At 44.1% G+C, this 23,883-nt stretch overlaps 1 long non-coding RNA gene across 6 annotated transcripts in view; it reads right to left on the bottom strand.

Moving 5' to 3' along the window:
* LOC125330136 overlaps positions 1 to 23,883 on the bottom strand; it is an 84,480-nt gene that overhangs the window by 11,881 nt on the left and 48,716 nt on the right. For all 6 annotated transcript variants that reach the window (XR_007205383.1, XR_007205380.1, XR_007205379.1 and 3 more), the window contains 3 exons: positions 5,250 to 5,422; positions 610 to 894; positions 179 to 238 (listed from right to left, as the gene is read on the bottom strand). This is a non-coding gene — a long non-coding RNA (uncharacterized LOC125330136). The remainder of the gene's footprint in view (positions 1 to 178; positions 239 to 609; positions 895 to 5,249; positions 5,423 to 23,883) is intronic.

Genomic DNA, 23,883 nt, shown 5'->3' with positions numbered 1-23,883 from the left:
CTCATGTGGTTCATCAGTCCCTGGGCATCTGTGAACTCTCTAATGCGATCATGAAATGTGATTGAGGAAATGAAGTTCTTGTTCTCTACATAGCAATTGACCTGTGTAAAATGTCCTTGAAAACCTATATTTCCATTGAAAGAAGTTGAGGAATCTATAAATTTAAAAAATTACTTACCTAGTACCTAAAAGTGCCAGGAATAGACCCTTCAGAGAACAGTGCAAGCAGTTTCATATTCTGCAATTATAAAGCAATGTGTCAGAAGGGGATATTGTTCCTACCCCAACCTTTCATGAAGCATGTTTATGCCCTGGAACACAAGTTTACGTCACTTACTTTTTGAGACAACTTTTATTACTTGCTGTAAATCAGGGTGACTTATTGGAAAATGCTAGATTAGTGGTCAGTTTTCTAAACTCCAGCACAGTATCTGACATCCCTTTCTTCAGCATTATCCTTCAATAAACTACTAATTCCAGGCCATAGTCATGTATAATAAATCATGTAAAATATTACATAAATATATGGTATCATAGATACAACAAAGTTTCTCTATGGCAAAAGAAGTCAATATTTGCCCAATTCTCGTACTGATATCCCAGCCTTACCTGATGAGTCAAAGATGGGATGTGTCATGCTAGAAGCTGCCTCCACAGGCACTGGGAAGAAGAGGCTGAGTTGTGACACAGTTTCAAATCCACCTTGGTGGAACTGTTATCAGACACCTGTGTGGAGACCTGAACAACTCCTCCTTTGTCTGAGGTCCTGTCACTTTTGGTTTTGATCCCTGTACTGGCATGGTTTCACTGCTGGGTGCTGGAAACCTCATCCTCCTCCTCATGTCCTTAGTCCTGATGACATTATTAGGCATGCTGGTGAGGCCCAGGCCCAGCCTTTGGGAGGGAAACAAAAATTAGAAGTGAAATAGATTTCGAAGTACGAAGCACTTTTCCCATGTTGAAGAGTCATAACAGTTCCAAAATGAGAAGGCATATTTTTAGTGATTAGCTGCAGTTAATCCTAAGAATGCTTTAGGCTTTGTAATAAGTCAAACACGATATCCTCTCCTCCATGGAGAAGTGAGACCTGGGGTTTCAGAGTGGAAGAACAAAAGGATTACAAATGAGGTATTTGCAATTATTCCTCCACAGCGGCGATACACGCTACATAATATTTCCCCCTAAAACAGAAATCTGACTTGAATAAAAGGCAGGAAATGACATTAGGAGAAAGAAGTCATATCTACAAACTGCATGTAAATCAGAAGTTCATTAGGGGAGTATGCAGAGAAGCTTTTGGAATGTAATTTTACTACCAACTAGTTTCCACAAGAATGAAGTAAGGCTTTCAAAAGCATCATTGCTCTAAGTAATTCAAATTACCTACTCTACCTGATACTATCTCTTCCCACAGAGATTACAAAGCACTTAAATTTTTACCTACTTTGTTACAGAAGTCCCCAAGAAAGATTTCAATCAATTTGCAAAGCATAGCTGTGAGGAGAAAAGATACCAGAAGTTTTCAAAATGACCTCCAGCACATCTAGAGTTAAAATCTTCTTACAAGTATTGTCTCTGTGTCATAAAGTTCTTTGTTCAGAAATTTACCACTGGGTCACAGAAAAAAAAAAAACATTCTGGGCCGAAACTTAGTCTAAAAGTGCTCAGCTAAGAAACAACAGTTCCTGAAGCTTTGTCCCCTTCTTTTTTCTAGCACTGAAATAGAAAAAGTTCCTATGTGTTCTACTGTTTCCAAGCATAAATGTACTCCTATTACTCAGAAAAATACTTTCATTTTAGAATGAAAAGGTGCGGGCTTATAGCTGAGATTGCTGACGATGTTTGAAGCGTCAGGTGAGCTCTGCCACGCTGGTGGCCATGGATGCCTCAGCCGTCATTCAGAGGCATGCACAGTCTCCTAGGACATCTCCCATTTCGTAGCAGTCCAAAGCCTTGCTTTTGTTTAGGCAAACCTCCCTCTGGCAGCCGCAGGGGTGTTACAGCACAGGTCATTAGGGAAGGTATCACGCGGTTTCCGTCCCTCCCCATAGCAAGCGAGACCCACACTTTGCAGTGTGGCCACGTACTCTGTAGGGACACAACAGCCCTGGGACATCTTATCCCTCTCCCCACCCGGAGCAGAACTTAGGAGTGTGGCTGTGTTTTATTCTGGCTTGCCACGGAGCCACACCAGACTCAGCTGCTTGCAGCGTTCTCCAGCAAGGCCACTCCTCAGGGGAGCTGGAAGGGTTATGGATTGGGGCAGGTGAGACCTGGCCTGGCTTCGATCAAAACCATTTCTAGCAAGGGTTTTGTACTGGCATACAAGGGGTTCACTACGTTCTGCTTGGTGTGCTGAAGTTCGAGCAACTCCAAACAAAACAAAGGAAAAAGATTTTTTTTAAAAGAAGATACAGAGGAGGAATACTGTGGAATAAAAAGGCCAAAGAATGAAACTTCCCATAAGCTCCCTTACAAGGGCTACTGCCTGCTGTGCTTTGAAACCCATAGGTGAAAATCCAGGCATTCTGTGAACCAGGAGAGCTCTGCCTTCAGCTTTGGTGTACCTAGGCTTCCAGGTAAGGTCACTACTTTGCTGTCTTTACAGGTCCTGCAGTTTGACATGCCTGCAAAGTTCCTGCGGGTCACAGGAGCTGCATGAGGAACACATGCCATCCTGAACAGAGCAGGAGGGAAGGGGCAGCAGAGAAGCTGCCAGAAAATGGTCTAGTGGAAGGTGTCTCACCCATGGAACCAGATGATGTTCCTGGGTGTTGGAACCAGATAAGGTCCCTTCCAACCCCAGCCATTCTACCATTCTATAAAAAGGCACCACTGTGGTGAAATGTCTGTATTATTGTGGCTGCTTCCTGTCCTAGCTGCACCTTGCTGCCTGCGTGAATACACAGCTAAATCGAGACTAACTATGCAACTGACCAACAGCAGAGCAGCAGAAAAGGTGATGTAATCACCGTCTCCTGGTGGCTCACGGTCATCTGAGAGAGAAACTTGCTCACCAGCTTCTCTGGGCCTGGTGCACGACAGAGTCTCTCTACCCAAAACATGGCCTCAAGAAAGACCTGGAGCTTCTGAAAATGGCTGTGTTGTATTAATAACTGAGGCAATCGCAGAACTAGAGCGACAAATACACAAATGCCTTAAGATACGGCATCCAAAAAAAAAGAAAAAGAAAGCCAAACATTGCCTCTTGCATTTACTCCAGCATGCTATATTTGGTATGGATGTTTCTGTAGGAGAGCTGCACTCTGACAAGTCCTCACGTAGAAGCAGCAAACTGCCAGGGAGTTTAAGGCAGCTTTTATTTAGACCCACGCTTTGTTATGATACCAAGTTTAGCCTCAGCCATGCTGCTTACTGAAATCCCAGTGCCTGTGGCTGCTCACAAGCCAAGGGTCCACATTTCTTTGGGTTTACTGATTTCACAGCATCACTGCCCATGCAAAACTCTGCTCCTGTTAATCCAAATTTTCAGCTGTAGGTCAGATGTCTGGCAATGGAGAGAGAGGGTGGTGGCAAAGACAGCATGCAATGTACACTGATGGGGACAGGAACATTGTGTAGCTGTCAGCACAAAGAAAGGGAGGCTCATCTTGCAGCAGCGATATTTGGGACAGAAGGTTGGAAGATCAATTTAACTCCTTTGATGTGTCATATCTTGCTGGTAAAGGTTTAAATGCTGTTTCTGTCTGCCACATTGATTTTCATTATCATGGGTCCTCTTCCTGAGGTGAAGAATTTCTCTTAGAGAAACTTTCTAAACTCTTTTAGCTTGTGGTGATGTTATGTTTTAAATTACAATGCAAATACCTGCACACATATATGCACCAGCTCGTATTATTTGTAGGAAATCTGTGTATGGTACTGTGTAATTTTAGTTTTCCATGACAGCAGCATTTAAATTATGGATTTTCTTCAAAGAAAAGAAAAAAGAAAAAAAATCATAGCTCATCCAAATTTCAAGAACAACACCCTGTCCCATTTGCTTCTCTTCCATTAATCTGGAGGTTGGGAGGCATTGTGACGCAAGGCCTTTGAATCTGCCTCCTCAGAAACCCTGACAGCTCAGAACATTGTATGTTCTCCGTTATTGTTCCAAAATATCAGCTTGCACACTCCAAAACTATTTAAGAAATACTGATTTAATCATATGCTCCCCCACATTTTTGCAACTGCCATCTTTTACTGTGAGTGTTAATATGCTGAGTGGGACAATGGTGATGTTTTGCTGCTCTAAAGAAAAATTTTTCCTCATAAATTCCAGGAATGGCTTCTTTCTGCTGTTTTAGCTATTTCATGTAACAAATAATCTTTGCAATAGGAGAATTTGGCTCATCATGCAGATTTGTGTTCTTTATAAGTGGAAAATAATAGCAGACAGTCTTCCCCCTGTGTCAGTGCTTTTATTCCAGTCAAGGTTGATAAAATACTTCTTGAAGAGAAACACACAAATCAGCTTGTGCCAGAAACCTGATGACAATCAGGTTTGGGGGTGACATTCTGGTGTAGTGCAGTCCCTTCCCTGTGGCACTTGAGATTTGGCTGGTGGGGCTTGATAGGAGACCAATGAAAGTTCTTAAGGCTGAGATGAAAACCATGCAAGGTGTTACTTACTGGTGGAAGAGCGGTTTGGAGGAGCCTGAGTGTTTCCAGAATAGTATAGTTTCTCTAACATAGCTACAAGCAACACATCAAGCTCCAAAGAGATTCTTTTTTTAGGCTTGGATCTGAGGAGGTGGAGGGGGGGAACAAGCAGTGGAAGGCTGACAATGACAAGCAGGCACTCATTTGAAGGAAAGTAATACATCTACTAAACTCTTAAAGACTTGCAGCATAAAGTCTTGGCAATCCCATCACTTTCCCCAAATATAAAAATGTCAGGATTTTGATGTCGTTACAAAAAAAAGAAACAGCACAATGCTTATGACTACAACATGGCATTTTTGCAGCATTATAATAATAATAATAAATACAACCCAATCTGGAAATAAATGAAATAAGTGCAGGATAAATAAATAAATGAAATTGTCACAGGATTTATGGCCCTGGGCTGCATTTTTGAAGGGATTATTTGGGTGTTTATGTTTTTCACTGCTCCTTGAAGAGTTCAACTTCCTGAGCAGTCTGGTGAATGCAGTTCAGCATGCCTCAGCTCCTCCATGGAAAGAAAGGAAAGATCTTGTGGTTAGACTCAGACATTTAGTTTTCTTGGGCAATAGGTACTTCCTTACCCTCTAGACAGCTTTCTTCTCTGGCTTACAGCTCTGTGTTTCCCTGCTGTCTTGGTCATGTGCAGAAAATACAATCCAATTACTTCTTCCATGTGGAGAAGATGCAGAGAGTCAGCAATGATAGATAGATCCCTGCAGGGCAGAAAGACTCATCCTCTGAAAAATAATGAACCCTGTAGCAAAATAAAAAGAAAAAGAAAAAAAAAAAGCTTTGAAAAACACAGCTTACAACTAAGGACCGCACAGCCCTGAGTGAACTGAAGTTGAAAGTTCATGTACTTTTGAATCATTGCTCGAGGCTCTCTTTAGAGTCAAAGGGATCTCAGTTCATACACTGGTTGTACATTTAGTCCTGCTTTAGTGGCTGCAATCAAGTCAAAAGTTTTTACTGTTTGGGAGGGTTTTGAGTGAAAGCTGATACCGCGTGTGGCGCGAGAGAATTTTCTTCAATTCCACAGACCTGAAATAATCAGTACCACAGTGTGAGATCCACTTCATTCAGATGCAGTGTAGGCCGAAACTCCTTTCCTAGTCGTGGATATTCTTCACAGAGGTGAGAGCCTGGACATTTCTGAAGCAAACACTGGCATTATCAATCACAGCAGCACCTGAGCAAGTGATCTGATTTTAAAAGTGATGAAATGGAAACGGTTGGTGCTTTTTCACCTCTGAACATCAGACACTGAGTTCACAGCTTTCTCTGGATGGAGGCATTTTATATTAGCCACCGTTTTGCAATTTTTTCTCTCTTCCTATGTGTTATGAATGTGGGTGCAAAAACCTGGGTACCATTATTGTTTGCAATAAGAAACACTGAATATCCACTCATCACTGCTTCACCATGATCACATTAATTATAAACACAGGTAATGGGCTGTCTTTGATGTCATTGCATTCATTATTATGATTTCTTCGCCCACTGTGGAAATCAGGATATTTGAGAATGTTCTTAATGGAAGCAGTTCCATTTGGATATGTATAAAATTGTTGATCTTGCAAAACAATGTCTGACTATAGGTTTTTGAACTCCCTCCTCCCCAAACCACATTTTGTGAGTTATGGGTCTGTGAAATAAAAACATCATTCATCATGTGGCAGAGCACAGCTTGGAAAACCTTCCCAATGATTTTTGCCCAACTTGCAGATGTGGTGATGTTCACTTTGTCTGCTTACCCAGAAGCCTGAACAGATACTATAAATTCAAGCACCTTCTCCACATTGCACATGCGCTGGCGTAATTCATGAGCAGCAGCACATGCTGTGCCCTCAGGAAAGCCTGGGCTGGGTGATGGCAGCCTTGCCCCCACAGAGGATCATCTGCATCTGCACATGGTTTTAGAGAAACCAGAAGGTGCCAGAAGAATAAGACTCTGAGACTGTAGCCACCTCTTCCCAGGTGACCTGCACATCATGGTTTTTTTCTGGAGAAGTTGTTAAATGCATTTGAAGTACACACAGGGATATTTTTCATCCAGTTTAAGCCATGGAGGGGAAGTTTTGTGGGCTACAGAATAGGTGAGTGCAGTTTCAAAAACCTCTACCCTCTTTTCGTAGTCTGATACCTAATGGTAGTGAGTTTATTAGTCTTTCCATAAGGCTCATAAGCAATAGCTTATTAGGCATAAGCATCTGTTTCCACCCATGGTGGACAAACTGAATTGCCTCCAAGACTGCTGACCCTCCCCTCTTAAAAGTCATTGGCAGCAGCTGAGCAGGAACAGGCTATGGTGTGGGGTTTGTGGAAAGAGAAACCTGCCACACGCACATCCTCGCCCAGACAAGCTGCATTGCATAGATCTCATTTCTTTAGGAATTCAGATGCTAAAAATATTATATTTTTGCCCTCTTTATTCTATGCATTTCATTCAGCTGTGCTTCAATCACTCTCTGCCAGCCTTTCTTGCTCTTGTGAGGCTGCAGAAGTCATAAATATGGCAGGTCCCTTTGAGCGTTAATGCTGGATGCTGTCCATGACTGCTGAGCTGCAACATGTGAGCCAGAGATACCACAAAGAGAGAGTTTATGTTCCTTCCCTATTACATATTTTAGTGTGTAAATCCACAGGGAAGAAGAAATTTATACCCAAGTGAGTGGTCATGGGGAAAGTAATCTCCATATAAAGCAGTGGCAGATACCTCTTTCTGTCTGGGACTCCTTCTATTGGGAAGTTTCCCACCAGGCTGAATGAAACCTTCAACCACTGGTGTTCTTTTTTTGTGCCTCAGTTAAGGACAGGGGGGTCACTGACATTGTTTATCCATTATTCATTTAGCACTGCCTCTGGGAAGCAACTTAATGTCATGTATTTTTCACTTATGTGAATTGCAATAAACTGGTTTCTTCTTCAAGCCTGCCTTCACTGGGAAAATTTTCTAAGTTGTTTTACAGCCAGCATAGCTTAAACTGTTTGGAGGCTGTAGCAAGGACCTGGTTATAGACAGCGTGAGTGATCGGTTTTTACCAATGTGGCTTTAGACTATGGCACTAGCTGCACTTACTAAAACATGAACTATTAAGGCTACATAACCCAGAAATACTTTGGCTTTGTTGAAATACACAGTATCTGTCTCTCTTGGACTGAAAAGGCTTCTATCCCACAAATTGCTCATTCTCCCTTGAAAGGACTGGCTTTCAGTAGGAGATTTGAGTTTTTCTTGCTTTGCACCCCTAGCCTTCTTTAAAGCAGGGTATTTTAAGTCAATATATCACTAACAAGCCCAGATGAGATTTCAGGCAGCCTTTACTGCCCGAATGAAAATTACATGAAGTACTGCATTTTGAGGCAGTGATATGTGTGCAGTCAGGAGGAGGTAGATTCTGATCTGGCCGGGTGAAATGCTCCCAGTTAAATCCCTGTAGTGGGTTCAGTTTGTAAACCAGGCAGAAACACCAATTAGAGTGTAGTGGTTTGGTCCAAAATACTCATTACTTACTTATTTACATTCTGTGAGATAAGAATTAGGAGAAAGCAAAGCAGGCAAAAAACTTAAAAGAATATAAAGAAGTTTATTAACAGACCTAAAAGAAAGGAAAAAAAAATCAGACCAAACCTTCAGAACACTTCTCCTCCTCCCACCTTTCTCTCTTCTCCCACCATGTAACAAGACAACCCTTGAGATTTTTCAGTCAGTTTACCACCTCTTTAGTAACCTTTTTCAGTTCACTTAGGGAGAGGAGTCTCTCTTGCTCATGCTATGGAGACATCTCCACATGAAACAGTTCTCTCATGGCTTCAGTATCACAGCGAGACAGCTGCCCGGGTTGGTTCTCTGCTCACATGTGAGAGTCCCTTCCCCCGACTTACAGCTTTCCCCACAACTGCTTTCAAGGGTCCAATCTTGAGCTAATGGGGTAGCATTTTAAGGATGAGCTGTTCAGAAACAAAGGTCCTCTTCACCCATCTCTGGGAGCATCTTCATCTCTAGGACTATCTCTGGGAGCATCTTCGTCTCTAGGAACAGAGGTCTTCTCCTTCTGATTTGGAGCAAGAGTCCTCATCACTTCCATCTCTCCCTGTTCAAACTTCTCATCAAATTACAGCTGTTTCAGCATTTGCTTATTCCAGCACAGGTGCTTTTGCTCACAAGTACAATTTGAACGCTCCACCCCCCATGCTTTCATGAAATTACAATGGGTACTCTGATATATCACAGTTTATCACCACCACAGCTTTACAACAGAATTTCAGCTTTAAGCATCTCCTCTTTCTCCTGCCTCAGGGTTTCAGCTCTTCCTTCTTTACTTAATGTCTGCAGGCTTCATCTGCTCTGGAGGAAACTTACAGCACTAAAGAAAGGGTTAATCTCACCTGGGCCCCGCAGCTGGAATTCCCTTATCGCTGTTGGTCCCATGATCTTTGCCAGGCAGTGGGGCAGCAGTCTCAGACGAGCCCCAGCCACACCAGGGGCTGCCTGCACAGAGCAGGGCTGTGGGGGGAGGGGAGGGGCCGCAGATGGAACAGGGCCGTGCCACAGCTGACTCGGCCGCACGGGCCCCCCCCCCAGTTACCTGTCCCAAGGCTGGAAGCAAGAGAGCTTTCACGGGGTCTGTTCATTCTTAAATGTGGACCACAGAGGCGTGTCAAGCTCCTTAAGTGGCTTAAAAAGTTGCCAATATTCAAACTAGCCAGTTGATAGGTTCTGTCAGGTCATAGCTGTAAGCACCTCTTTGCAAGGGAATCACTTCCATAGCTATGCTAACCCATGACAATCCCATCATGTGCTAGCCTCTGTGCAACCAACACACTTGTGCACTAATAAAACCAAGGGGCTGGAAAGAGGAAAAACTTCTGTCTGGGTCTAATAGGAAGGATGTGAATAAACCACAGCTGAAAACATGGTGCAGAAAAGTGTGGTGGATACCCAAGAGACAGAGATGGTGGATCCTTTATTGAAGGGAGGCAGCTAAGGAGAAAGAGGAGGTGCTAGACAGAAGGGAACACCCATGTCTGTCCTCAAGACCTCCTGGTCTTGACATGAGCAGTATATGGGTCATTGGATGTGGTGCATTAAAAATTGTCCTGTAGGCGCAAAGATACATTTCCCGAAGAAGTGAAATTTGCTGAATTTCAGCTGGAGTCAGATGCACATGCTTCACTCCTTTAGACAGTCTCCAAAGATAGTAGAAGAACATTAGGTTGTTAAAGCATGAGCACAAGTCCTTGTGTGAAAACACTTCCCTCGGCATGGGAGGAATTTCTACCTCAGGATAAGGCATGGCCGGGTAAGGGGAGCGGAGACCATGCCCAGGGGGCCACGATCAATCAGATGTGCTCAGCCTGTTCTGGGAGCACCAGAAGACCCTGCTTTTCCTGCAGCTCCCGTATCCCCTCCATACTGGGCTTCTGGCATGAGGAGGCAGGGCCTGTGTTTGCAATGTGCCAGGAATGAGGACACAGGGAAGAGGAGAAGGAAGGCAGGGAAAACTAGGTGGTTGTCAGCCTTTACCAAGCCATTTTCCTCCTGAGAAGTGATCCAGGGCTCCCTGTGAAATCAGAAAGCATGTGGTCATGTGAAGAGGTACTAGGACCATCCCAAAGGAGGGAGAGAGCCTCCTCCAAAGAAGAAATCATCTGTATTTCCCTTTGGTGCTCCCATATCTTCTCAGATGGACTATGCTCTCTTCTCAGGCTACCCCTGGAGTGGGTTTGGCTTCCAGGGTTCCCACAGCTTTGGAGGACAGTAAAAGGCAACTGGAACTGTTCTCTGACCTCTGCAAAGGGGCTGCTTGGTCACTTTTTCCTACACCTTTTCTTTCTAGGGCCAGTCATAAACAACATTCAGTAGTCTGTTGGCAAGGCTGCAAACCCAGGTTTAATTCAGCTCATGAGGACCTCTCCATGCACTGAGAGGAACCAGCTTGTTCACACCTCCACGTCCTTTACCTGACCAGGAGAATGCCCGATTCCCAAGCTGGAATTTCTGCCTATCCAAGTGGCCCAGCACAGGACCCTGACCTGTCTGCTGTGGAACATCCCTGGAAGGAAGTTCCTGTCTCTCTTCTCTGCTCCCCTGTCCCACAGCCAAAGCAGCCTCACACCTCAGGGTCAAAGCGTGGTACTCAAAGTCAGGGTGCCATTCACAGTTCTCCCTTGAGCTCTGCACTGAGTGCAAAGGATGCCTGAGGGTACATGTCACCTTTCCATCATCCCAGAATTAGTTTCTGTGCAAAACAGTTTTGTACTTGCAGACACTTGAGGGTGTCATCTCCCTCCTTTGCCTTGCCTCCCAGAAGCTAAGATTCTCACATAAAATTCAAATGAAGATGGTTTTGGTGGGATACTCAGTAAAAAAGCATGCTGAATGGTGAGACAACATATCCTTTCTGTCTCTGAGAAACAACTGTATGTGGTCCTTAGTGCTAGACTGCCCAGATTGTCTGCTATCTAATGAACCCCCTATCTTGCCTCTACCAAACATTTGACTATAATCAAGGCTTTACACATTTGCTTTAGTCTATTCCTACTCCAGCCGACAAGTGTGCCGAGAACTGCCTTACTAGTTCTCTTGAGGCATTCCTGGTGGCTCTCCAAGTTGCCAAATCATCCTCCATGTAGATACTCTCAGATCTTGTGGCTTAAGCACAACTTCCATGCCCTCCCTCAGTTGAATTGAGGGATGGGGAACAGGGGGTTACTCTGACAGCCGTGACAAAGGCAGCAGGCCCCTCTCATCCTTGTACAGCCAGTGCTCAGCTTCAGGTTTGCAGTGAGTTCAGCTCACCCTATGCAGTCATGAAGCTTATGGGCAGCACAATACAGATCATGAACTGTCAGAAAACTTCCCTACATTTTCTCCATGGCAGACAGATGTGTAGGTGGGTTTTTTTTGGTCTCAGAAGCCTGCAGCTTGATGATTCACCAGCACAAGCTTTGATGACTCCTACCCTCCAGTGCTGTTTCCTGCTCTACAGTTACACTGGCTGGTTGTGGTGCCCAGCTGGTAGGATGAGGGGAAACCTGCAAGTAGAGGGTGTGCGAGCCAAAGGACACTTGCAGTGAACAGAGAAGGCTGTGGCTGCTGTGTATACTGCATGTTAGACAGCATACTCCTGTGGCACACAGAAATATGGGAGTGTGAAACCCTTTTGAGGCTCTGAAGCTGCTTTCAGTTTCTTCCCATCCTGGCCACAGGGATTGTAGTTCCAGGTGAAATCAAAGATCAAGTTTTTTCCCAGCATCTGGATGGTGTTGCCTCAGCCTCCTGCTGTGTCCTAACTGGAGGTACAACTCCAGCCATGACCCTGTGAGAAGGGGGTTGTAGGTGATCCTGCTCTGCCACAGGCAGGCATCCATACAGCCAAAGCAGGGGATGGCAGCACCAGTGTTAGCCTCCTCAAAAAAGGGCAGGTCCTCCCCAGAGGGAAAGTAGGCTGCAATGAGCCATGAGCGGGCATTTGAAGCACCCACATTATATCCACATAATAATCATGGATAACATAACATCAGCTGTGGACTGCTGAAGAACAAACAGCAACATTCCTTCCCACAAATGCAAGGTTAATACTTTTTGTCCAATTTATTGGCTATGCTTAATTTACATTCTTTTTCATTTGGATGTGAAAATACTCACATAAGTGTGAATTGCAAACTCCATTTAAATATCTGCATTTATTTTCATTCTTCCCCTTTCAGCGAAATTTTTGGAGGCAGACAAACTTCTGATGGACAGTTTGCATACACATCTGTGGGGTTTTCACAATCTGTTATAAATATAAATTATTTCATAGCCCGATCTTGCCTTAATTGTTTACATACCAACTGGGGACAGATAATGTGTAGCCCAGGATTTATTTAGCAACTTAAACTAAAATGTTACTGCGTGGTTGGTAGACATAACATTACATTGTAAGGGGTTTTTTTTCCCCCTTGCCCTATAATATTTTACTTTGATTAAAGCTGTACTGAGGTAAAATTGCACATCTCACGCAAAAAGCAATTTACCTCGGCTCTTATTGAAGTTAACCGTACTTACTTGTCCTAGCATAATGTATTTTTCTAGCTGCATTCTAACTGCAGTACTTTATCATATGAACCAAGCTAGATTTAATCAAATTCAGTTTGTGTTGTGAATTTTAAGACATTTGTTCAATTAGTTGGAATAAAAGCAAAACATTTGGAAGAAAGATTAAAATTGAAAAATGCTCTTGCTGAGCTGGGCAGTGTTCCTTCTGCACCTTTCTCATCCCCAAATACTTCTCATGCTTGAAAAAGCTACCCAATCTTCTGTTTTTTCTCTTTCTGTTTCTCAGATTGCTGGTGATGCTCATAGGATGGGGAAGAGAAGAGTTATTTTATCGGGTTTTAACAACCAAGGGTAAGACCTGACAATTTTTCCTCCTGTTGTGTCTGTCATGAGCTTTCTCTGGGCTCTGATGGATGGGACCACAATCAAGCTTGGGCTTTCTTAATGTATTGGAGTCCACCAGGAAGCCACAGTGCTGCTACCCAGTTCCTCTCTAGGCTTTCCAGTACCCCTCGACTGCTTTCCTATTACTCTCCTTGTTGCCACCTGGTGGAACAATTGCCATAAATCACTCATGTTGGCTCTTCAGACCTGGGTGTGCAGCGCAGGAGCTGAGGGACATCGGGGAGGAAGGTCAGACCCGAACACCCCTTTCCAGCAAGCAAATCACTTTCACCTCTCTACTGTTTCCCCTAAAATGGCTTGTTTGCACACATGCAAGGTATTTTGGGCTATCAGAATGTTTACACTGTGTTGTCCTGCCTACAAAATACAACATCCATTAATTATTATCATATTACTTTTATTAAGAAAATTTTTATGCTTGTTATTACTACATCTTATTTTCCTCATTCAGGAATTCTTACCTAACCTGGCTTAGGCTCTCCAGCCTGAGTGATTTGAAAAGGCCATGGTAAAAAAACTGGGAGAAATAAAAATGTCTTAATGAAGTCAGAGTCCACTCTCTCAACTGAGAAGCACAGTGTTTTTATATTTGAGACGGTTTCTCAGACAGCCAGACAAGGTGACATTAAACAAATCACACTAATTACAACACAATTTATGTAGAGAGATTTTACTGGCCGCCTAATGCTTGGCAGGGGCTGTCAAGTACTAATGTTTCAAAAAAGAGCATTTCCAGCATTCACTTCTTTTGGTGCTTAGGGAAATGATGGAGCCTGTTGCGCTCCCTTGTTTGTGCCAAGGGAAGCAGAGCCAAGTCCAAGTGCAGAGGCAGGGAGGGTTCAGGGACCAGAGTTCAGGCCATGGCTTTCAGACAGAATCACGCAGACTGAGCTGTGGTCCCAGGCAGATCACTCCTGAATGCACCCCATGCCAAACAAAATCAGCACGAATCCCTGTGATCCCTGGAGGCTTTGCACCTCTCTGGCTTCACAGGTGTCCTGCTGTGTGTGTCATGCCCAGAGGTGCAGACAAGAGGTGCTGCCATTCTGGGCTGGACACATTTTATGTGGTTGATGGTACATTATATGGCTGAGGAAAACATCATGCATTAGCTGCCTTATTAACAGAACAGGGATTAAACACTTACCTATAAAACTTGCCAACAGCACCATGAAATTTGTTTCTCAGGAACCTGTAAAGTGCTTTAAGCTTAAACCTGAGAGATATGTAGGGCTTTGCTTCCAATTCGCTTAAAGACTGTGTTCATGTAAGACGGTGACGCCCCCCATCCAACACCAGCTAGTGGTTACCTTCACCTCCACAGAACCAACACAAGGGTATGGGGCACCCACTCCTCACCCATGTTGGTGCTTATGCCATAGCTTAAACACTACAGTTTACAAGAAGCCACCCTGGCCCTGAGACGTGCTCAGGTGCATTGTGCTGATTTTGCTGCAGGGACAACAGCAGCCTGGTAATAGCAAATGGCTTTGGGAGCAGGGCCAGGAGGAGAAAGTAGGAGGGGGAGAAGGCTGGTAATGGCCTCTCTCCGTGAGGGTTTTCTGAATGAGTCTCTGGCATCCCTGTCTGGACAGGGCTCCGCTCCGTGTAGAGGCCACTGATCACACACAGACATGGGACACAGAATCACAGAATGTTCTGAGTCGGAAGGGACCCACAAGGATCATCGAGTCCAACTCTTACATGAATGGCCAGTGCATGGGAATGCTAAGCTCTGGGTTGGACCTTTAACTCAAGGGAGAGTGAGGTGCCATGGGGAAGCATCCTTGAAACCCTGCTCCTGAGAGCTAAATGAGCCCAGACCCTTGCCCTGCTTCTCTGGGACAACTGGAAATAGAAGCCAATTAGATAACCATCTCACTCTCTGGAAAAAGAGAAATGCTCTGGCATTTCTCGTTTGCTCAGAGGAAGACAGTATGAATCAATGTGAGTTGGAGGCTCTCAAACAGGCTGGGGGGTGAGATGTCTTGCTCTGGAGGTGGGTTCAGATCCTCCTTCAAAGCAAACTCTCTGAATTGGTAGCTGGATGCAGGGCTCCCCACACTCAGCCAAGTTGCTCTCATTCTCCCACAGTCATTAATGTAGCCTGTGCCTGGTTTTGATATCGTTTGGAAATGTCTGTAAGCATGGGCATGTCTCTGCAGAGCTTGGGCATCCTCTTTCTGGGCTTCTTACATTTGGCTCTGAGCCAGATTTGCAAGCAACTCTGCATCTGTGTTTCCAAGGCTTCATGCAGCCTGTGGGAATTTATCTCTGGTGAGTCCTGGATACTTGTGGAAATTGCTCAGGAGGTAAGCTGTATTTTTGAGAGGGTCATAAGGACTGTAAAGGATATATTTAGCATCAGCTGGAGACAGGAAGACCTTTAGGGGCCTTGGTGGAGGTGGCACTTTTTGCATGCATCAAGGAAATGTGAACTCCTGCCAACCATAATAGCACCATTAAGTCCTGCAGTGCTTGCACATCCAGCGAGCATTTGCAAAAGTTACAAAGAAGAGGTTTGAGGGGCAAGGGCAGGGTACTACAAGGGGCAAAGCCTCCACGGGGAATGAGGCTTCCTGGTCTCACCAGTAAATGCAATTCCTGGGAACTGAAGATGATCAGCACCTTGTCTCAGCACCCTCTGGGACTTACACCTGAGTACTAGCAGACACTCTCCTGCAGTGGTGACACACAGAGCTCGTTTTCCTGTGCAGCTGTACCTGGTGGCACATGTGACTGTCACTTGCTGCGTACGGGCCCATTTTCACACTTGACTCACAGTTAGTGCAGTGCCACAAGCCAACATTGCCTGTGGTTACACGAAAATTCAGTAGGACTGAGAATGTGTATAGCAGGGGAGAGAAATGGGCCACAAGAATTATTTCAAGCAGATGTTGGTGAAAGATGTTGGTAGTAACACTAAGTTATCAAAAGGAAACACACATATATATCTTTTCAGAATAAAAAACAAGCATCTGCACTTGAACAGGCTTTAGTGATTGCTAAATGGCTCCACTGTCAAGTGTAAAGCTTTATGAACAGAAGAGTTTGCATGAAGCAGTTGTTGTTTCCACCTGAAACTGGTGTACAAATAAAGCCATCATTCTTTACTGCCAATTCTCCTCTGCTCTGAGCCAGAGCAGCCTGCGGAGCTGCATGACAGCCCTCCCTGCAATTGTTCCTCGCAGGTGTAGCTTTTATATGTGTTTGCTAATGGTTGTCCAGGTGAACTCACACACTGAGCCCCATTTAATTCAACAAAGCAATGTGTTAAGAAAAGCAGGGAAGGCATCATTCAGAAAAGGGAACTTTGGCCTTGGACAGAAAAAGGAGAGCATGGAGTTAATTTTCTGCTTTGAATTGCCCTGCAGAGGAGTTTAGCTTTTTCCAGTGAGTGTCAGAGGAGCCCAGGGACACAGGACACCATGGACAGAAGTTTTCTTGTGCAGTTGCCTTCTTTGCCTTCCCTACCACAGGAAGTAATCACAGCCCCATAGACTAAACTTCAACTGGATAAAAACAAAGCCTAAATTGTAAAACACTAAAACTAGTCTGAAATCCAACCTTTTTCTCGCTCCCCTTTTCTGTTCTTTTTATACAACCACCATCATTTGCTTCTCCTGTATCTTTCTCCTTGCCAAGGTAGGTCACATGAGGTGCCTTCACCTTGAGAAGATCAATCTTGGAGGTTGTGACTCTCTGGTACCTCTTGCTGCAGCTACACACATCCTGCAGTGGAAAACCTCAGCTGCTACAGAAGTGCCAGGAAGCCCTATGAACCTCAGCAGCAAAACTGTCCTCTGCCAGGTGTAGAAGGAGGCAGCAAGCTCTGGGCAATTGTGTCCCTTCAAGGCACCATTGATGAAGGGGACATGAGAATAGGACCAAGGGACTAAGGCCCTTCTGGTGCTCCCTGGGTGCTTGCATGACTGGGAGAAGCCCAGGGAGGTGGTGAGAAGGGAGGAAAGACTGAGAAAGGCAATAAAGGGGCGAGATGGGGGCTGGAGTAACCCCAGGGAGAAGGAAATGGAGAAGCAGAAAGGATTAGCAAAGTGAAGATGTACTGACGGCAGTAGAAGCATGGTTATACTGCGCTGCATAATCGTAACACAGTGCTGTCACAGCTATGCTTCAAAAACCCCACAAGTTGGATCACAGAAAAACTAAAATGTACTGCTAAAAACAATAAGTTTGGCCTTTTTTCTTTTCACTTCTCATTGACAAAGGAGGACTTTGGTCATGTCTTCAGGCCTTTTTTCCAGAAATGAAGATTTAAGGAAACAATTCTCACCAAGCTGTGTGACTCAAAGAACTGGGGCACTGGGGAAAACATCAGCTATCACAAACCTTACCACTGACCAGCAAGCACTAACAAATGGGGGATTAGGTTTTCCCTGGACCTGCCCCTTTAAGTTCCTGGTAGCTTTGATGTAGCAGCAGAGAACTGACGTGGGAGGACAGATCACATATTCCCTCCTGGATACTTTCCTTTTGTAGTTGCATGTGATGCTGTCATTTAATCTTGACTAGAAATGGGAACTGATGGTTTCTCTTTTTGTGAGGAGCATGGATAGGTCCTATGCAGGCATTCGCAGCCATCCACAGATTTGCAGAGGCAGTGGGAAACTGGGTCCAGCCCCAGCTATCGTGGCTTCAGGAGACAGTTTCCAAACAGAGATATGCTGGGGCTCACTGCAGCCTAGGCACACATGCAGCAAAAAGTCAAGGCACAGATCCATATCCCACCTGTGAAACACCACAAGGTACAGTGTTGCCCCCCTGGAAAGCTTTGTTTAGCACTCAGAAACTCCTGACGAACAAAGTCTTCAAACTGTGTGTGGGCAGTTTCCAAACGGACAAAGAGCATATATCTTAGAGAAATGCAGGCTGTATCCAAAGCCAAAAAAATCCAGTTTCCCATTCAGACACCAAGTGAGAGTCAGCTCCAGCCTTTGGATTCACAAATGCAAACCCAGATCTCTGCATCCCTTTAGACAGTGTGAAAACTAATTTGGGCATTTAAAGATAATCCAGATAAAATCAAGCTCATCTTAATAGTTCATCCAATGAGACATTTGATGTATACGAAAGCTTATATCATCTTTTAAAATCACCTCTGGCTCACTTTTAAAGCCTGAAATCATCACACCCATAATAAATCTCTTCATGGAAGTTCAGTTTCTTGAAATTAAATTAGAATAGGAAGTGTCTGTATAGCCAGATACACAAAATAAAGCAGGCAGGCTGGCTTACAGTGATGCATGCTGTCTGTAAGGAAATACATCAGTGTCTCCCCATATAAAAAACACCTTTCTACAACTGTGGCATGCATTAAATGACACCTTTAATGCATTTTTTTTTCTTCTCCAGTAAGAAAAAGTGATTTGCCTGGATATCTCACTTACTTGAGCCAAAGCCCAGGGGGTATAGTGTCATCTGTGTCACTGTAAATATTTCTGTTAGATCTCTTTCTGAGGATTCTTCCTCCAAACTGACATAATCAAAAGCAACAAATACAACATGGCTTAAGTTCACTTCCTTGCTCACAAGTTTTCTGTCTCCTGGAACATGTCTTACAAGCACGATGAGTATGAACTGGAAGATACCATCTTTTAATTCATAAAGAAATGCATGTATAGATTAGTCCTATGATAGATTATATCTTTCCATTAAAGGTAAACCATTCACTTTTGCATTTTACCTTATACAATACAGTATATTTTCTGAGATTTGATAGATCACCCAAAGCCACAGATACTCACACCAACTCTCAAACAAGTCTTCATCATTCCTTGGAATTCTACTTTTTCCCAAGAAAAAAACCAAACCAGTAGATTTTGCCTACTATGTTCAACTATGTTTAAACTACTGATTACCCAAGAGGTTTACACAGTTAAGACTCCACTAGATATAAAGCAGCTCCTGATGACACCAGCTACCACTGTCTAGAGTCATGCTGGCTCTGTTCACCTTTTTCACCCCAGGAAGACAAAATAATCCCCTCCAAGAGACACTGCTACTCAGCTGGAAATATTTTCATCAGACACAGTTAGCAGAAATTTGGCAGAGGTCCTTGTTGGTACAGTCCCCTGTTCAGGAGCTCTCTTGGGCTTGTGTTGAGGCCCTTTGGGCTCCTGCATCACACCTCCCCGTCACCGAGGGCTGCCTTCCCCTCTGCTCCAGCTCCACTGGGTGACACTGTTTATCCTCTGTCTTCTCTTGCCCTCTGCCAGAGCTCCACTGGGGGACAGTTTGTTCTCTGTCTTCTTCCACCTAGGCTTGTATCCAGCATCTGAGAACTCTCTGCTGACTGAGTTTCATCTGCACATCGACAGGGGATTTATGGCTGCTTCTGCATGGCTTACTGGCTGTACCAGCTCTGCTTTCCCACTCAGTGTCTTCTTCTGCTTGACCGTGGATGGCAAGAGAAGCCAGTCAGCAACCCCTTTCCCTTTTCAGCTGTTTCCCAGCAAAAGAAGCATTACACGTCACACTGCCAGACAACACACCAGAGATTCTCCCACATATTGCTTCTTTCTTTTTTCACGTCAAGAGCTAAAGAGGTGGGTGGCAGATTTCCAATGGAGGAGGGGGGAAATTATGCTGAGCACTGCTATTGTGACCTCTCTGTCTTTTACACTTGAGCGGGAAGGGGCCCTGCAGTGAGGCACTAAAACCAACAGCCTATCCACAAAGCCCCCAGCTAATTAGTCATTAAAAAATAAAATTTAAAAAAAAAAAGGAAAAGAATTGCAATCTGCCAAGAGAGGAGAGAGGGCTTTAAAAGGATATACCTTTATAGCCATAAATCGCTAAAGAAGAATAATTACAGGATGATGTACAAAGGGTCAATGCAATAAAAGGAGTGAAAGAGACACCTGAGTTTCCTTGAAGTCACCAGGGAGGCAGCTGTGCTCAGTGTGCTTGCTGCACATACATGTAACTGGATAATTGCTTGGTTAGGAACTGAAATAGCAGCATGTGGGCATCATCCAAAGGAGCAAGTAGACACACAGAAAAAAAAATCACCAGTCCAGCCCTGGGCAAAGTTTCGCTGCATGCAGAGTAGATCAACAATTTATTTCTGAAATTTACTCTTTGTAAAGCATAAATAAGCAGGGAGGATCAACGTGTACCCCAGCACTGTACATACCCTCTGACAGATACTGTGTTTGGCTCTATCTAATGAGAGCAGCCCCAGAAACAAGACTGCAGACCTGCAGGAGCTCTGTGCTCTCACGTTGCTTTTTTTAAACATGCAGCTTGATTAATCTGACGGTTAACTTAATTAAGTAAAGCTCACCACCTTATCAGGCTCTTCTAGGCTTTAACACCACACCAGGTACTCTGAGACCATTCATTAGGCCTTACAATGTGCCTCTCAGCTAGGTAAATATGTGCTAATTGCATTTCACAGAACGGTTCAGACAAAGGCAGAACAGTTAAACCCAAAATTTTGGACGACTGGCCTTAGAAGTTGTGTAGGGACCCAAGGGAAATTCTGGGTCAGGGGAATGAATTCCACAGCACCCGTGGGACCGTGGGGGTTGGACAAAGGAGGACAAGATGACCAGAAAGGAATTCTTACATGAAACACCTATTTGTGTGCTGCACCAAACTTTTGGTGCACTCCCAAGACTCTTGGGGCTGGGGCTGGCTGTCGAGGAAGCACATCCACCCTGCCCTGCAGCTGGGAGGCCCCAGGGAGCGAAGGGCCCTGGGATGCTGTGATAATAAGGATCTTTTGGATCGTTTCTGATCCAGTTTAAGGTCCTGCTTTCCTCTTATTAAAAAAAGGAGAGCTCACACCCATCAGCATGTGTCAGCTCCGGCAGGGCGGCCATGGTGCAAAGCCCCATGGAAACCCTATGCGCAAACACATCCCCTGTCACCTGCCTGCAATGAGGAAACCAAGTGACAACAGGCCTGTGCCTCTCTAGCACACCAATATGTTGGTGGCAGTGCAACATGGAGCCCAGGGCAGGGGTGCATGCGTGTGAACACTGGAGACTGGGGGGAACCGCCTCTTGCTCTTGTGTGATGAAGAAGGGAGTTTGTACTGGTGTCCTGCAGTCACATATACTGCAGCAAAAGAAACCTAAAAGAACTGGACAAGGTCACCAAAAGAGAAAAACAAATCTGAAGGAGGGTTTTCAAGGCATCCTGCATTGAATCCATGTCCCAGTTACAGTCTTCCTGACTGTCTGCACATTCCTTACCTCCATTTTTCTTTCCCTACAAAAGACAAATACAATGTTTATTGTTACAAGGAGTGCAGTGCCATAATCAGGTTAAGAAAACAAATGACTGAATGCTGATGTATATTACTGAAAACTTAATTCTAAAAAGCTTCATTTGCTCATTGGGGACACTTGTCTTGTTTACAATGTCACTTCTGTTACAAGTGTTTTTAAGGACAGATACTTCTGGGAACGAGAGGAGCTTGACAGTCTTATGAATTTGGCATGCAAAATTGCCAGGCAGATTCAACCTTTGTGCATTGGCCTTGTTTGAAGAAAGAAAGAGAAAGAAACAAGAAAAAGAGAAACACGGAGAGAGGAAGGAGGAGGGGTGGAAACATGTGGACCTAGAGCAGCATGAGGAGTTAGCAGCAGAGGTCAGAAGAGCTGTTTGTACATCACTAGTACACTGTCTCGATTAGCATTACTCCAGTTCTGCATCTGTCTTGAAAATACTTTCCTTGGTGCTGCTTAATTACTGCAGTTGCTGAAGTTTCAGAGACAAATGCATCTCCCAATAACCCTATTTTCATCTTCTCCTCAGCATTTTCAAAAATGCACCACCTCCCACCCCAGCCAAACCAGTCATACTAACCTTTTTCCAGTTTACTTCAGAGGTTCCTCAGGAATTTTTATACCTATTTACATGAATCAAAGTGGTTGCTTTCAAAGCTGATTTTTCCCATATGCTGCTGCTTTGGAGGTAACCTCAGGAGCTGGTTAGGATTTTCCCTATCACATACTAGAACTGAATCCATGTTTTTAGGACACATTTCTCTCACCTTCATGTTCATATTTACCTAATTTTAAACAAGAAAACATTTCTTTTGAAAAAAAAATGAAATTTGTGTTAGCCCCAACCTCCCCAAATTTGTCCTAGAAGAACAGCTACATGCACTCTGACACAGGAGGTCAGCAGCCAATAATTGTGGAAGCGATAGTTTCTCTTCACTGCTAACCTGGAGAGGTCTTGGGCACACATGGATTTGCAGCTTTAAGGAGGCTCTTCAATCTTAGCCATTTTTGAGGGACTTTAGATGATCTTCATTTCAATATCTCTGCCCTCAAATCATGTATGTTGAGCAGAGCTCTTCATGGTGTGCTGACCCTTTTTCTAAACCTGGAGCCTTTGGCATGTGAGGCGTCATTCAGCCAACATTCAACAACATAGCAGAGGTCAATGTGCCCTCTCTAAAACAAGAAGGACCCATTTTATTGGCAAATCACCAGCAGCAAGAGATTAAGTTAAGGCTGCAAATAATGAAAGCATGACAAAAGCATGTGTTTTCCCCCCTTGATCTCTTTACAGTGCTTCTTGGTATAAAGAACTATAACCTGCCTCCTTCCAGCATTATCCTTATTTACAGAAAAGCTAGAGTTCTCCCCTGAGTTTTGAGAGGCTGACTTTGCAGTAAAGAGCCACAGGGGTTGAGGAAAACCTCTCCTGGCTCACTGGGAAGGTCAGGAGGAGAAGTCTGCATAAACCCATGTGGCTCAGGGTGGTGTGCCAGCAAGCTGGAGTTGAGAACTACATGCTGAGGTAGTTCTGTAAACAATCCTGTAAAGCAAAACAGAACAGGAGCAGAGCTGGAGTCACTTTGTTGAAAGAAGTGTAAGTGGAAATATTTGCCAAGCAGTGCAGGACTGCCAAACCCACAAATTATTTGAGACTACCTCCCACTTCAGGGCTTGGAAAATGTGTTCTGTGTTAAGAGCTACACATGCTCCTAAGAGCCCATAGTTTAGCCTAAAAGTCAGTCTGATTAATTCATATGCAGTCTAGGTGGGAGCAACAGAATAGAGATGGGGGAAAAAAGGAACTAATTAAGGCAAAATACACTTGGGAGTTCTGTGGTGGTGGAGATACTGGGTGCTATTAACAGCCAGTGGGATTGATGCTGGGGCACCTTTAGAAAAGTCAGCAGATAATAAGAAACAGCATTAAGAACAAATTGAGGTGGGTAAAATTTACTGCTGTCTCCACTGAGACTGTAAATGGAAAACTTGGAGGGAGCTGGTGAAAATACTAAAAGAGGCCAAACAAACAAATTCCACTAGAACCAGCAGAGTGGTTTTAAATCATATCCTTTAATAATCTACCATTCGCATTACCATAACATGTCATTGCATTATTCAGGTCTGCAAACAATTGTTGAGTTCCCAACTTCTGCTGCTGGAAAAAATGATGACCTGGGGGAAGGAATTTTTGTAGTAAATACCTCAGCATGAATAATAAGATGAGGTTATTTAAGTGACAGCTCCTTGAAAAATTAGCCTAACTTCCTAATAACTGTACTACACAGCTTAAAGAAATCTAATTTTATCTCTGCCTCCCACACAGTAAATCTCCCTATCACATTCTTTCCTTGCTTCATTGCTATTTCTTTGCTTAATAATCACCTACTTAAAAGATCAGGGATAATATTAATAATGGGCAAATTAGATACACAGAAAAACAATATTTTCTGTGTTTTCAGAGATACCCAGCATGACTGTCATTAAACCAAAACCAAGGCTTGAGGA

Source organism: Corvus hawaiiensis, chromosome 1 (genome assembly GCF_020740725.1).
Source record: "Corvus hawaiiensis isolate bCorHaw1 chromosome 1, bCorHaw1.pri.cur, whole genome shotgun sequence".
Lineage (NCBI taxonomy): Eukaryota > Metazoa > Chordata > Aves > Passeriformes > Corvidae > Corvus > Corvus hawaiiensis.
This window is presented reverse-complemented; position numbering and strand designations above follow the sequence as displayed.